This window comes from Eucalyptus grandis, chromosome 1 (assembly GCF_016545825.1).
Source record: "Eucalyptus grandis isolate ANBG69807.140 chromosome 1, ASM1654582v1, whole genome shotgun sequence".
NCBI lineage: Eukaryota > Viridiplantae > Streptophyta > Magnoliopsida > Myrtales > Myrtaceae > Eucalyptus > Eucalyptus grandis.
In genome coordinates, this window is record NC_052612.1 from 34,810,972 (window position 1) to 34,824,646 (window position 13,675).

General features: G+C 40.6%; 1 long non-coding RNA gene across 1 annotated transcript; it reads right to left on the reverse strand.

The window, feature by feature from the left end:
• Positions 1–728: 728 nt before the first annotated feature.
• On the reverse strand, positions 729–10,124 carry LOC120291253. The gene is made up of 4 exons (XR_005549189.1): positions 9,575–10,124; positions 3,330–3,403; positions 1,535–1,602; positions 729–1,415 (listed from the first exon to the last, which is right to left on the reverse strand). It is a non-coding gene; the product is annotated as an uncharacterized LOC120291253 (long non-coding RNA).
• Between the last annotated feature and the right edge of the window lie 3,551 nt (positions 10,125–13,675).

The window sequence follows — 13,675 nt, forward strand, 5'->3', positions numbered from 1 at the left end:
TAGTGCCCACATCAGATGGAGCAACTCCGGGGGGTACAAGACCGGCAGCAGAGGGACGAACCAAAGTGAATCTTTGAGGGTCAAGCTCCAGGAGTTGTTGGAAAATGTCTACACTCACCGAACAAAGAGAAGCCCAGCTCGCGGCCCGTTGAGGTCGGTGTCACTTCGGTTCAGCCAGAGCAGAACTAGAATCAAACAGGTGATGCTGCTAAGCCTAAACAAAATTCAGATACGATAGAGAACGACTCCGAAAGTCCAGATTGTTCAAAAAGTCCATTGATTCAAGAAGTCCGGACAGAGCAGGAAGCTGGTAATTTTGCACAAGGAAAAGGTATTTTTTTGACGAGGAAGATAAACTTCAGCTTCAAGAGTTTCATTCGAGGAAGCTTCAAGATGGATCTAGGGTGCATCACCTTTGTCCGTAGGAAGTCACAGGCGCATTTAGGTTGTATCCGGACAATTCCACCTTGTCCGATCCTATCTCAATCTATATCCAAGCAACCAAACACAGCCTTAGGGTTCACTTTCCATGAACTGAAAATAACAAGATTAAATTAGAGGAAAATGACTTCCCCTTTTGATAAGAAAGAAATCACTTTTCTCTGATAAGAAAAAAAAATCACTTTTTCCTAAATTCCCAAATAAATGAAAACTAACCATCTTGTTTAAAAATGATTTCCATGAAACTGGAAGTATAAATATAAGTTGTGAACTTGGCTAAAACAAGATTTATCATATAAATGTTTCGACCCTTTTGTGCTAATAGAGAAAGCATGGACATTATGGTACAGCACAGGTCTATGCTAAAATAGGAGAAACCATTGTCATATTTCTATCACTCATCAAACTCATCGCATTACAAAACTTCATCAATCAATCATGGACCCATTACGTAATCATCAGAAACCCTCCCCTATTGTTTTACCCGTAGAAACGTGAAGTCCTGAGCAATGGAACAGTCCTACCATCTACCTGCGGTGATTTCAATCAATGCTTTATGACTCGAAGTTCTAGCCTAGTGCAAGGTGGGATGTTGCCATTGTCTTTATGGTTGTCTTCTGGGTTGTCTGCTTTTATTGTAGCGGAATGGGTTTTTGGCTTTAAAGTAGACTGCTACGAAGTAAGTTGAATGGGTCTTGATGAATGGAGCTCGCCTTGTTTGAGCGGTGCTGGTTTTGTTCTTTGTACTGAGTTCTACTTATCCCTTGCTGAGACAAAAGGCTGAATCGGTGCTGGTCTTGTTCTTTGTACTGAGTTCTACTTATCCCTTGCTGAGACAAAAGGCTGAATCGGTGCTGGTCTTGTTCTTTGTACTGAGTTCTACTTATTCCCTGCTGAGACAAAAGGCTGAATCGGGTTCGACATACCACAGTTCCCTTCAATCTTGCCATTTCAACCATAGAGCTCCCTTCAATCTGCATTTCCTTTCCAAAAGTTCAAAAATCCACTTAGCAAATTACACCCGGCAGCAAAATTATTACCTGTAGATCTGAAGAATGGAAGGTATAGAAGAGTATGAATTGCGTCTGGCAACCTTATGTAAAAGCCTGGGCCACCTGTGGTTGGAGAATGATGTAGTTGAAGTGATCAAAGAAATCCCCCCTAAAAAAAGAGCAGAATGCAATCAGACCCTTTTCGGAAAGCTATATTCCAAACCTAATGTCAACTTCCAAACTTTCTTTCAAACTATGAAGAAAGCATGAAGAACAGAATCAGTGATATGTACACAAAAGGAACCAGGTTTTTTCTCTTTCCTTTTTCAATCGGAGGAGGAAAAAGAGAGTAATGAAATTCGGGCCATGGTCCTTTGCTAGTAACCTACTAGTTCTCAAACAATGTGAACTTGACATTCCAGAGCACTGTTATGATTATACTCGCTGCGCTTTTTGGGTGCATATTGGAGGGGTACCTCTTGGGTGGATATTAGAAGGTGTGTTTAATGATTTGGCAAAAAAGGTAGGCAAAGTTCTGGAGATTCAGGTGGACTCTAAGGGAAACGGACCACAGAAAAGTGGAAGAGTAAGAGTGGAAATGGACTTATCAACTCCACTAAAATCGGGGGCTATTTTGGATATCGGAATCAAGAAACTATGGGTGGAATTTAAATATGAACGATTGCCGCACTATTGCTATTCATGTGAAAAAATTGATCACTATGCTACAAACTGTGAAGAAATCCCGTATGAACAAACTACATGGGCTGAAAACAAAGTTGGAAAATATGGACCATGGCTTAAGGCGGAAGTGCGAGACTATAGCCCCTACTGGGATGCGTTCTATGGCAAAGTAGAAGATGGATTTACTTTGGAAGAAAGGGCACTAGAAATTCCTCCTATAACTTACGAAATGGACCTAGTGGCCAGAGACGAAATTGACAACCTAACAGCCCCAAATCGCAACAAGAAGAGGGCAGAAAACTTTAAAGTGCGGGAATCACCAGAAGAACCAGCAAACACAACCATGAAAACTACAGATCATGGCAAACAAATTATTTGTTTTGAAGCAAACAAGCCGATCTTATCGAAGGTTGGGAAATGTAGCAAAAAAAGCATGAAAGTGCAGAGGGCGAAAAACATAAATGCATAGCAAAACAAATTCCCTTTATGATTGATGATACGGAGCTCTTGGAGACCCAAATTCAGTTGATCAAAGATGGCAATGAGTGGGCTGTGGTGGCTAGCCCTAATAAGCCACCAACGACGATATGAAAATTATAAGCTGGAATTGTCAGGGGCTGGGCAATCCCCTGACATTCCAAGAGCTAAGAGCTCTAGTAGCTCTTGAAAGGCTCAATCTAATCTTTTTGATGGAAACAAAGAACAAAGCAATGCTGGTGGAGGGTGTAAAAATGAGACTTAATTTTCAAAATCTGTTCTTAGAAAATCTAGAAGGAATTGCGGGAGGCTTAGCAGTTTTGTGGAGTGACGAAGTGGTGTTAAAGGTAAATGACAGCTCTAAAGAGTTTATTGATTTGGATTGCAGAGATCTAGATAGTGGCTATCAAATGAGGATAACTTTTCTCCACGCATCGACGAACTTTGGGGAGAGACTAAAGCTATGGCAAAAGTTGAAGGATTTTCAGTCTTCAAATCATTTACCGTGGATATGTATGGGAGATTTTAATGAAATTTTATACGTTTAGGAGAAGGTGGGGTAAAGAGAAGCTGATAACCACATAATAGCAGCGTTTCGAGATCTATTAAACGAGTGTTCCCTAATGGATATGGACAACAAATGCTATGCCTACACTTGGTCAAACAACCGGGAAGGGGAGGCCCATGTTAAAAAAGATTATATAGAGTCTTATGCACAATGGAATGGAGAATTACCTTCCCTGCTGCTGAAGTACAGGCTCTATCAGAAATTGGCTCAGACCACAGCCCTCTCCTCTTGGTGTTGCATCCTGAAAACAAGAAAAGGGAGAGAGATTTCAGGTTTGAAGCATATTGGTCAGAAGATCAAGAGTGTGGAGAGATTATCAAGAGAACATGGAACAAAACGCCACTAAGCTAGACGAGTTTCTCAATGAAGGTTAATGATATTTCTACGGAGCTTGTTAAGTAGAGTAAGGAAAAATTCGCCAATGCGCCACGTCGTATCAAGGAGCTAAACAGAGAATTAACAGAGATAACAAACAAGAACTCTGAAAATTTCAGCAAGCAAGAAGCACAAAATGTTATCGACAAGATAGACAAACTATGGAAACAAGAGGAAAAATATTGGGGGATGAGAGCACGCATCAATTAGCTGCAATGGGGAGATAAAAACACGAAGTTCTTCCATGCCACAACAGTACAAAGAAGACAAAGAAACATAATTACAATGCTGCAAATGGAAGATCAAAGCTGGTGCAGGGATCCAGCGGTACTTAAACAACACATAGGGTCTTTCTACTATAACTTATACAAATCGGTGGGCCCTAGGAACTATTAGCCAATCCTAAATTAGTGTTCTAGACCAGTAAGAGAAGAAATAAATGAAAATCTAATGGCAAATGTCACCCTTGAAGAGGTGAAAGAGACGGTTTTTCAGCTGGGTTCTTTAAAGGCTCCTGGGCCCGATGGACTAAATGGGCTTTTTTATCAACAGTCTTGGAAGGATATTAAGCTGGATTTGTTTAAGCTAGTGCACAATTTCTTCGAAACAGGTTTCATCGACCCCCTCCTTAATAGAACGCATATTTCCTTAATACCAAAAGTAAAAAAACCTAGAAAATATAGGCCAATTCAGACCTATTAGTTTGTGCAATGTCAGCTACAAAATTATCTCAAAAGTCATGGCAAACAGACTAAAGATTTGGCTTCTAGAGATTATAGAACCTAAACAAAGTGCATTCGTTCAAGGGAGGCAAATTCAAGATAATATTTTAATAGTTCAGGAAGTCTTGCATCAATTGAGAATGACAAAAAGGAAGAAAAAGTTTCAGGTGATATTGAAACTAGATATGCAGAAAGCCTATAACAGAATCAAATGGAATTTTTTAGGGATTGTATGCTGAAAATGGGTTTCTGTGAGCGGTGGGTATCTCTAATCATGCAATGTGTTTCGACGGTGTCCCTAAGTGTGAAGATAAATGGGGAGCCTACTCCATACTTCACCCCTTCAAGAGGAATTAGACAATGCGACATTCTCTCCCCATATTTATTTATCATAACGGCTAATGTTTTGACTGGGATGATGAACAAATCCCTTGAAGATGGAAGCATTGAGGGTATAAAGCTAAACAAGTTCTGCCCTACTGTGACATCCAGAATTTTCAGTATTGTTTTCTATTAAATTAATCGGGCATTTCATTGACGCGTCTATAGGGTTGTTCTCAGAGCTGATCACTCTCGAGATAACTAGACTAAATTGGGTAAGCCATTAAAGAATATTAAGGCAATAGACTTGAGAATTCGACCAGAATCGACTTCTCGACCGTGTTCATCTTTAGAGGTCATTACCGCACGCCTAAAGATCGAATTGAGATCGAGATAGGTCGGTTCGACCGAGATGTGTGGCCGATCGTGGGTGACTCTACTAAATTGGAAAATTCTCGTCGACCCAAGACTAATTTGATTTTCGTCGTTTTGGTACCCCGTGTTGGTAGTCGAGCCCTTGAGATTTTCACGACAATTGAGAGTAGCCAATGTGTCGAGTGAGTTCATTGTGGCTCGAAGAAAATCGACCACGAGTCAATTGCCCTAAAAATTTCTGAAAACTACCCGGTAGTCTAGGTCACACTAAAAGCACGCCGGAGTGAAATTAACCGTCGATTTGAGTCGATTTCGAAATCGAAAGTTCAGTGATGTCACAAGCTATTTTAGGAACGTCAACTCAGTCTCAGAAGATTTTTCGGAGGTCCCGAGATTTTTACGGAAAATGGGTTCGGACGTCGCGGAACTTGGATGGAAATTCAGATTGGTTAAATTGATGAGAAATTGGACTTTCAGGCTGAACCTGTGAGTGTCAGAGATTTATAGAAAATTTCTTGGGATTTTTCTACATCGAAATTTGGACCTCAATTTGGAGAGATTGGAATTGAAATTTAGTTCGAACTTAGTTAAAATCGAATCTTAAGATGAGGGTGTGCAACATTGGTATCAATTCGAATTTTTGGTGGATTCTTGAGTGAGGAAAAATCCCCTTCACTTCCCTGGCGTCCTTGGTGGTTACGTGGCCAAGTTTTTGGCTGGGCAGAGTTTGTTATAGTTAGTGCTTTTGCCTTTTATGGCTTTTACGCGGCTCCCTTCCACTCTTGTGCTCTTGCATCTAGAGTGTAAGCTTTTTTGGTGCCATTTTTGTTCTTTTGTCTTAAGCTATCAATATATTCTTACCTTTACCAAAAAAAAAAAAAAATGCAGAGACGATCAATGAATGATCAATCAATTTGTGAAAATCAATTGAGATTTAAATCAAGAGGGATTTAGAACCAATGGAGCCATCTCTCTCAATTTCGTAACCCCCTCTGAAGAAAAATCGACCACTTTGCTATATGGGACATTTGGATGGCTATCAGGGCGCCAAGATTAATGCATTTAAAGAATGAGTTTTAGGAGATATTTGTGTGAGAATTAAAAGCCAAAGGGCCCCTCACTCATCCCTATCCATTCTCTCTTTCTCTCACCCCTCTAACCGATTACACTCACTCCCCCATCTCTCCATTTTCCTCGCACGAAGCCAAGAGCAGAGAAGCCGCGCCTGCACACCCATCTCCGCGCACCCGAACTCCAAACTCGTTCGGTCCATCTTCTTGCCGTGAAGTCGCAAGATCCACCGAAGCTGCTCCTCACGTCTGCGTCTTCAACTCGAGCAAACAGCCGCGCCAGCGAAGAATCCATCTTCGTCCACGAAGCTGCTCCATCTCCACGCTGCCACCTGCCCGCTCCTCTTTCTGCTTCGGTCAACAAACGGACCGCCGAAGCCACCGATTTCCCAGCAGCAACTCCACGTAGACGCTGCAGCCCCACTTCGACTTGTCTTCAAAGGAGTCAACGGAACCAGCAGCTTCTCCTCTTCTGTTGACCGAAGCTGCCAGCGGATGCCCCTTCTCCACTGAGGTTGGTCGGCCACAGAAGCTAGCAAGCTGCCCGAGAATTTCCTCCATCGTCAATCGAAGTCGTAGCACCTTCCAGCAAAGACCGAAGCAGCCGCACGTTCCCCTCGTCCGTGTATCTTCAGCCCAAGTCTAGGTTTCACGCTCGGCAAAGCCCATCTCCAGTTGAGCTTGCTTCAGCCCATCTGCAGATGCATTTCCAGCCCAGCATCAATTGGATTGGAAGCCCGGCAATTTCAGTCTTTCGGGCCCAGCAAAGACAGGCCCAATTCAGTTTTATTTCAAGCCCATTTTCAGCAATTGTAGTCTTCAAGCCCAGTTTTTGAAGCCCAATCGCAGCTAGGCCCAAGTCCAAGAGCAAGCCCATTCCAGTGCAAGAACAAATCTCATTTGGGCTGAGATTTGTTGGGGCCAAGTCCAAGGCCCGGTCCAAGCCCGCCGGTGTTGTCGAAAATCCAATTTCGGCCGCCGTCGTGTCGCCGTTGCGGTGATTCGATCTCCGCTTTTGTCAAGTGAGTTTTACTCACTAAAGCTTTCTTAGTTTGCTAAATATGCTTAGGGTTGGTTAGATTTAATTAAATGCAATTAGGTGGTTAGATTAGTTTAGATCAATTAAATTAGAGACTTAATGATGCATGTTAGGTGGTTAGAAATAGACATTAGCAAGTAGACATGCCATGTTATTTATGGAGCGAGTCTCGGTAATTTTCCGGGCTTGTCTCGGTATCCAATTCAGCATTATAAGCCTAAATTGGATTTTTATAATTATTTATTTAATTTTCGAAATTAATTATTTAATTATTTATTTTTCCGGAAATTCAACCGGGATGGCCGGTGACCGGAATTTCGTGCTGATTGTCGTGGTGCAGTCCGTTTATTTATTTGAGCTTTATTTGGTGCTAAAGTAATTTATGAGTGAATTTAAGATTTATTCCTAAATTGAATCTGGAGAGGGTCGAGTGGGACCGTAAAGCCACTAGTTCTTGAGAGGGTCGGGTGGGACCGTAAAGCCGCTAGTTCTTGAGAGGGTCGGGTGGGACCGTAAAGCCACTAGTTCTTGAAAGGGTCTGACTGATATGAAATCGACTAGGTCGATTCGATCGATGCTTTGATCGGTGATGTGATTGTTTGAATGCCTATTGAACCGTACTAATATGCGGATGGAATGCGAGCCCAAAGTAAGTCCTCCAACTCGTGCCGTGTTTAGGCAAATATAGTGTATTGGCTTTCTAATCAAGTTTTAGGGGGTAGGACTCGCTGAGACGTGGTCTCATTGGTTATTGAATAACCATTTCAGGACCCTGAGGAGAAGCTAAGGAAGAGGAACCTGAAGGGGAGAAAGACTTTAGAAGAAGAAGATGATCGAGAGAGGGATCTTGAATATAACCCGGGTGTGGACTGAGATCCCATCCCTTTTGTAAACCCTGTCTTAGTATAGATAGGTGTGAGACAAGTATGTTGTGAATAGTATTGTAAATATACTATGAGTTGTGCTGTTAATGAAAGTGTGGTTATGAATTTCAATATGAAAAATATGGCCTACTTTCCTATCCCATTCTTTTATTGTCTGGGGATTTATAACTGCTTCCACATGTGCTTAATAAATAGAAAGGGTCGGCGATACATAGTCCTGGGATATCGCATTCTAAAATCGACCAAGTAGAAGGATGTGCGCGCGTCCGAGGATCGGGGCGTGACACCTACACTGTCTCATTTACTCTTTGCTGATGATGCCATATTTTTCTTGAACGAAACTATTATAGAATGCCAAAATCTAGCAAATATTCTTAACCAGTATTGTTTTGCATCGGGCCAAGCAGTTAATTTAAACAAATCAGGGGTATGTTTCAGCAGCAATTGTCCGTTATCTCTAAAAAGGAACTTAGCACAGCAACTTAGAGTCCCAATAATAGAAAAAATAGGAAAACATCTTGGCATACTAACAGAATGGGGTCACTCAAAGAAGGAGATGTTCGCTTGGATTCTAGCAGGGAAAGAAATTCTGATAAAGAGCATTGTACAAGCTCTCCCGCATTATGCAATGTCAGTTTTTAAATTGCCTATCTCCATTTGCAAAGCTATAGAAGAAAGAACTGCTTCTTTTTGGTGGTAGAAAAGTGATTCAAAAAGGGGCTTGTATTGGAAAAACCGGGGAACACTAAAAACCAGAAAAGATGAGGGAGGTTTGGGGTTCAAAGATCTGAGAAATTTTAACCGAGCAATGTTCAGCAAGCAAGCTTGGCGATTAGCCAAAATACCTTCAGCCTTGTGGAGTAGAATATTGAAAAGCATTTACTTTCCAAATGGAGATTTGTGGAAGGCAAGAAAAGGGCAGCGACCGTCTTGGGGATGGCAAAGCATTTTAACGGGGAGAGAAGCCATAGAATCAGAGGTTAAATGGTCCGTAGGGATGGCAAGTCTATCAACATAAGAGAAGATAAATGGCTAAAGTCTGGAGTGCTTAGAGGCCCAGTTAACCAAAATGAACCAGTTATGGTGGTAGAACTTATCAATGAAGACTCGCAGGTATGGAAGGAAAGTTTAATTCTGAATATTTTTGAAGAACAAGTAGCGAACGAGATACTTGTGACACCCATTAGCTTGACTACAAATGATGATTGTCTAGTTTGGATTGGTAATAAATCAGGAACATACACTGTGAAGAGTGGGTACAATATGACCTATTCTAACGCCACAAGAACAGAACAAAACAGAGCAACATGCTCTTTCAAGCTACCTAGATCCCTCTGGACAAGAATATGGAGCTTAGCTATTCCCTAAAAATAAGAACTTTCCTATAGAGCCTATGCCAAGATGCCATACCAACAAGGGAGAACTTGCATAAAAGGAAAATGCTACTTGACCCCTACTGTACGCTCTACGCCACACATATGGAAACAACATAACATCTATTCCTACTTTGCAAATGGACCAAAAAAATCTGGGCAGATCCACGAATCCATATCATCAAAAAACCAAGCAACATAACAAGGTTTGATTAGTGGCTAATGGAAGTTTTCGAAAGAAGCGACATATTACCTGAAAGAGAACAAATTGCTTCTGTGCTATGGAACATCTGGAAATCCCGAAACGATTTTATTTTTTGAGGCAAGCCTCCACAACTGACGGCTCTTGTAGATTTGGCACTAGCTCAACAAAAAAACTTCAATAGATGGCAGAATCAGAAAGGGCAAAAACCCACAAACCGAAACCTACTGAGTAGATGGACGCCGCCAGAAAAGATGAGATGAAGCTAAATGGCGATGCCTCATGGTCTTCGGGCGAATTCTTAGGCTCGGCTGCTGGCATATTGTGAGACCCGTCGGGGATCGTGGCCGACAGCTTTGCAGTGCAGATCTAGGCGCTTTCTCCCCAGCAAGCAGAAGTCCTAGCTTTGCTGTAGGGATTGAAGCACTTGAGTCGAAGTGAAGCTACGCACGTGGGCACAGGCACTGGTCAAAGCTGCAGATGGGTGATAGAAAGCGACAGTTCAAGTTTGGTGGAAGCTGTGATGGGCCGGGCCGAACCTTCATGGGACTTAAAGGAAATTGTGGAACAGTGCAAAGAAGAGCTACGCCTTATTAAATCAGCAAGGGTCGTATCAGCAAGGGTTGAATATAGTCCACGCGAGGCAAATCGAGCGGCAGATTGGCTAGCAAACTCTCACCGTTCCAAAAATCTTCCTGCAAATTGGGTGACTTTTCCTCCTCCCTCCCTTTCGGAAATTCTATGTTCAGAATTTTATCCATCGTTGCCTTGTTTCGTTTCATTAATGAATGCAATATCTATTTTTGACAAAAAAAAATCATGGTGAGTACTCTCGAGACATTTATCAAGAAGACATAATGTATATTTGAATTCTGCACTAAAATTATAGTGCCCAAAGATCATCAAATAACAATGCCAAGGCCTCCTCTCCAACCCTTTTTCCCGATTGAATTGTCATGTGAATACCATCCATACCGGTGCCCTTAACGTCACCATTAGCGTCGTTCCAAGAACATACAAAACTTTGTGTGCGCACCCAACTCATCAAAACCCCAATAAACAGGACTCGGATTCGACGTGGCCCCTGGGAATCCACGAATCAATACAATTCGACAGCTTGTGCGATCACGAAAGCAACTGGAGCCAGTAGAAGACTAGGAAGCTGTACTTACCGAAAATAAGAGCGGTCCTTTTTTCTTTTGGGCCAGTGTCTTTTAAAAGCAGTGGAATTTGGTGCCCCTATGAGAAGAAAAACTATAGATGTGTGAAATGGACAGGCACTTGCTATTTTTGATAGCAGTTTTCCAAAGGCTACATTACTTGTTGAAAGAGACACGGTAAACCAAGACACCGTCCCGTTTCCAAGCAACCGCAAGTCCCAGTGCTCTTTTCAACTTTTGATACAACGTCCGAATATCCTAGAAGATTAAGTCTCCGCCTTAGGATGACATATTTAATGATACGTTTCGCAGCACCGAGATGGGATTCTCTAGGATCTCGAAACCTAGCACGGATGCAAACAAAAAAATGTCAAGTCTAGAAGCGATGAATGATCCAATGATGCTCCTATACAGCATCAACTTTCTTCCCTTTCTTCATCTTTGTCTATCTAAAAGAACTTGACATCGGTATGTCGGTCTTTTTGCACTTTTCCAGTCAAACCTTTTGACAAGATCATTAACATATTTTTCTTGATAAATAAAAGTTCATTCCTTCAATTGTTTTACTTGAAGACCAAGAAAGAATGTTAACTCTCCCATCATACGCGTGACTTAGAAAATTTCTTGCTTTTCAAACATATATTTTGAACAAGTAGGAAACTATAAATAAAGTCGTCTACTTTACCTTTGACAAAACCATTTTGAATTAAGAACTTATCAAGAACATGCTTGCTTTAAACATAAAAGCTTTGTGTGCACCTTGGTGGTTGTTCCATATGGATAAATCCATTTAGGAAGGCGCCGTCCAATAAACAGTAGTCTATTCCTTCCTTGCGGGCCACGAGTCTTGCTTTGTTTCGTACGAATCATATTGTTTTTCGAACACCCATTTAGCTCCAATACATTTTACCTTTTGGTTTGAATGTCAATTCCCTTCTTGCATAGCTTCAATCCGATCAGATAAAGCTTCTTCTATGCTCTTTGTTTAATTTCAGAAACTGAGAGCCAGTTTTTGGGATGACCGGACTTATGCCGATTCTTTGTTGATTTGTAATGATCTCTCTCTTTGTTTGGATCTTCTGGTGCTGGTTTTCTTGCTTCTTGAGTTGTAAGCTTTTGGGCCATGAGTCCGTGCTTGGTTCTAGATCGATCTGATCAAAGCCTTGCTTCCTGTTCTTCGTACGCTGGACTAACTATCACAGGAGAAATCTCCATCTCCCTCCACCAACTAATTGGAATCCCATCAATGCACGACGGAAGCTCTCGCGCTTGCGCATTGGATCTTAATTAATGAGCTCAACTAATTCCCTTTTCTACCCGCAAATGACAGGTCTCTTCGTTGCAATTCAAACGGTGTTTGGTAAAGCCATAATGATCACTGCCTTTTCAGCAACCTCACGAGGGTATGGATTAGTTTAAGACTGAAAAAAGTCTAAAGGCTGCGTTTGGAATCAGGATAAAATTCAGGATAAGATAAAATTTGTCTAATCCTACGTTTAGTACCTGCTCAAGATAAAATAAAATCAAATATAAAAGAAATATGGATAAGATAAAATTATCCAATTGGGGAGGTAGATTAAAGATGGATAGGATTTCTATCATCCATAATAAGAAAGTTATTTTTTTCGAATGACAAACTTTTTAAGTTAATAAAATTAAAATTATATTTCAATATACATAATATTAGAAATCTAATGTAAGAAATACAAAATAACAAAAATTACAACAATTTAGTTTTTTAGTTTAATCTTATTTTGATTTATATATTCAAATTTAATTATATCTTATAATATAAATTCAATATATAAATATAAATATATATTTATTCCATATTTCAGGTATTTTAGTATCTTAGGTATATTAAAAAATTACTATTTTATAAAATTTTATTAGAGAATGACCAAATGAAAAGAAAGATATAAAAGAATTAATTTTTAAAAAAGATAGGAAAATAAAATAAAATAAGCAAATAAAAATAAAGTGGGCAAAGAGTGTCGTGAGAGATTTTTAACATCTTTGTTTGTAAAATTTTTGGTTCATTTATACAATACGCCATATATACCAAACAAGATATATGATATAATGTGAATATATTCGACTTTATTACTACAATCACCAATAAGTTGATAAAATATAGCACAATTTCCAAATTTCATATATCTAATACTATTAGGACTAGAAATTTAGACGACTAAACGTAACATTAAAAGGTCGAATGCTATTGTCTCTGGATGGTCAGATTGGAAACATTCCTAGGTGGGGTAGAAAGGGAAGTGATAGTGATCGCCTCATGTGAAAACAAAAGTCAAAAACTCAATAGGTCAATCGAGACACGAAGTTGGTGAGGTGTAGAGAAGAATTTCGTGGAAGGCTTCATTAATAAGCAATGTATTAGAGCCAACTTTGTTGGTTGTAGGGGTATGCAACCGGACCGGGTATACCCAGGAACCGGACCAGGTATACCCAAGAACCGAACCGGCCCACCTGAAAAACAGGGTCGAGAACCGGTTCCCGTTGAAACCAGTCCGAGAACCGGTTCTCAAAATTCGGAACTGGTTTAAATCGGTCCGAGAATTGGGTCCGATTGATTACCCACCTAGGAACTGATTCTCGAACCAATTTTGGAACTGGTTTGGGAATCGGTTTTGTAAGTATAATTCCAAAACCCTATTTTTTCCCTTATTTCTATTCCTATTCCCACAATCACACAATATTTTTCATCTTGTCTCTCTCAAACACGCACGGCACTCCTCTTTCGTCGTTTCTCTTCCTCACTTGCTTCCCTCCCTTATCGGCTCCCTCACGCATCGTCCAATGGACGAACGGTGTTCGTTGCCGCCAAATTCTTATGTACCATGTGGATTAGCTCGCCTAATTTCTCTTTTGTAGGAGGATTTATGCTTGCATAAATGAGTAACTTTATCTAATAGTTATGGGAATAAGACTAATATTAGACCCATGTTTGTTGCTAATTTTTTGCCTTATGATTTAT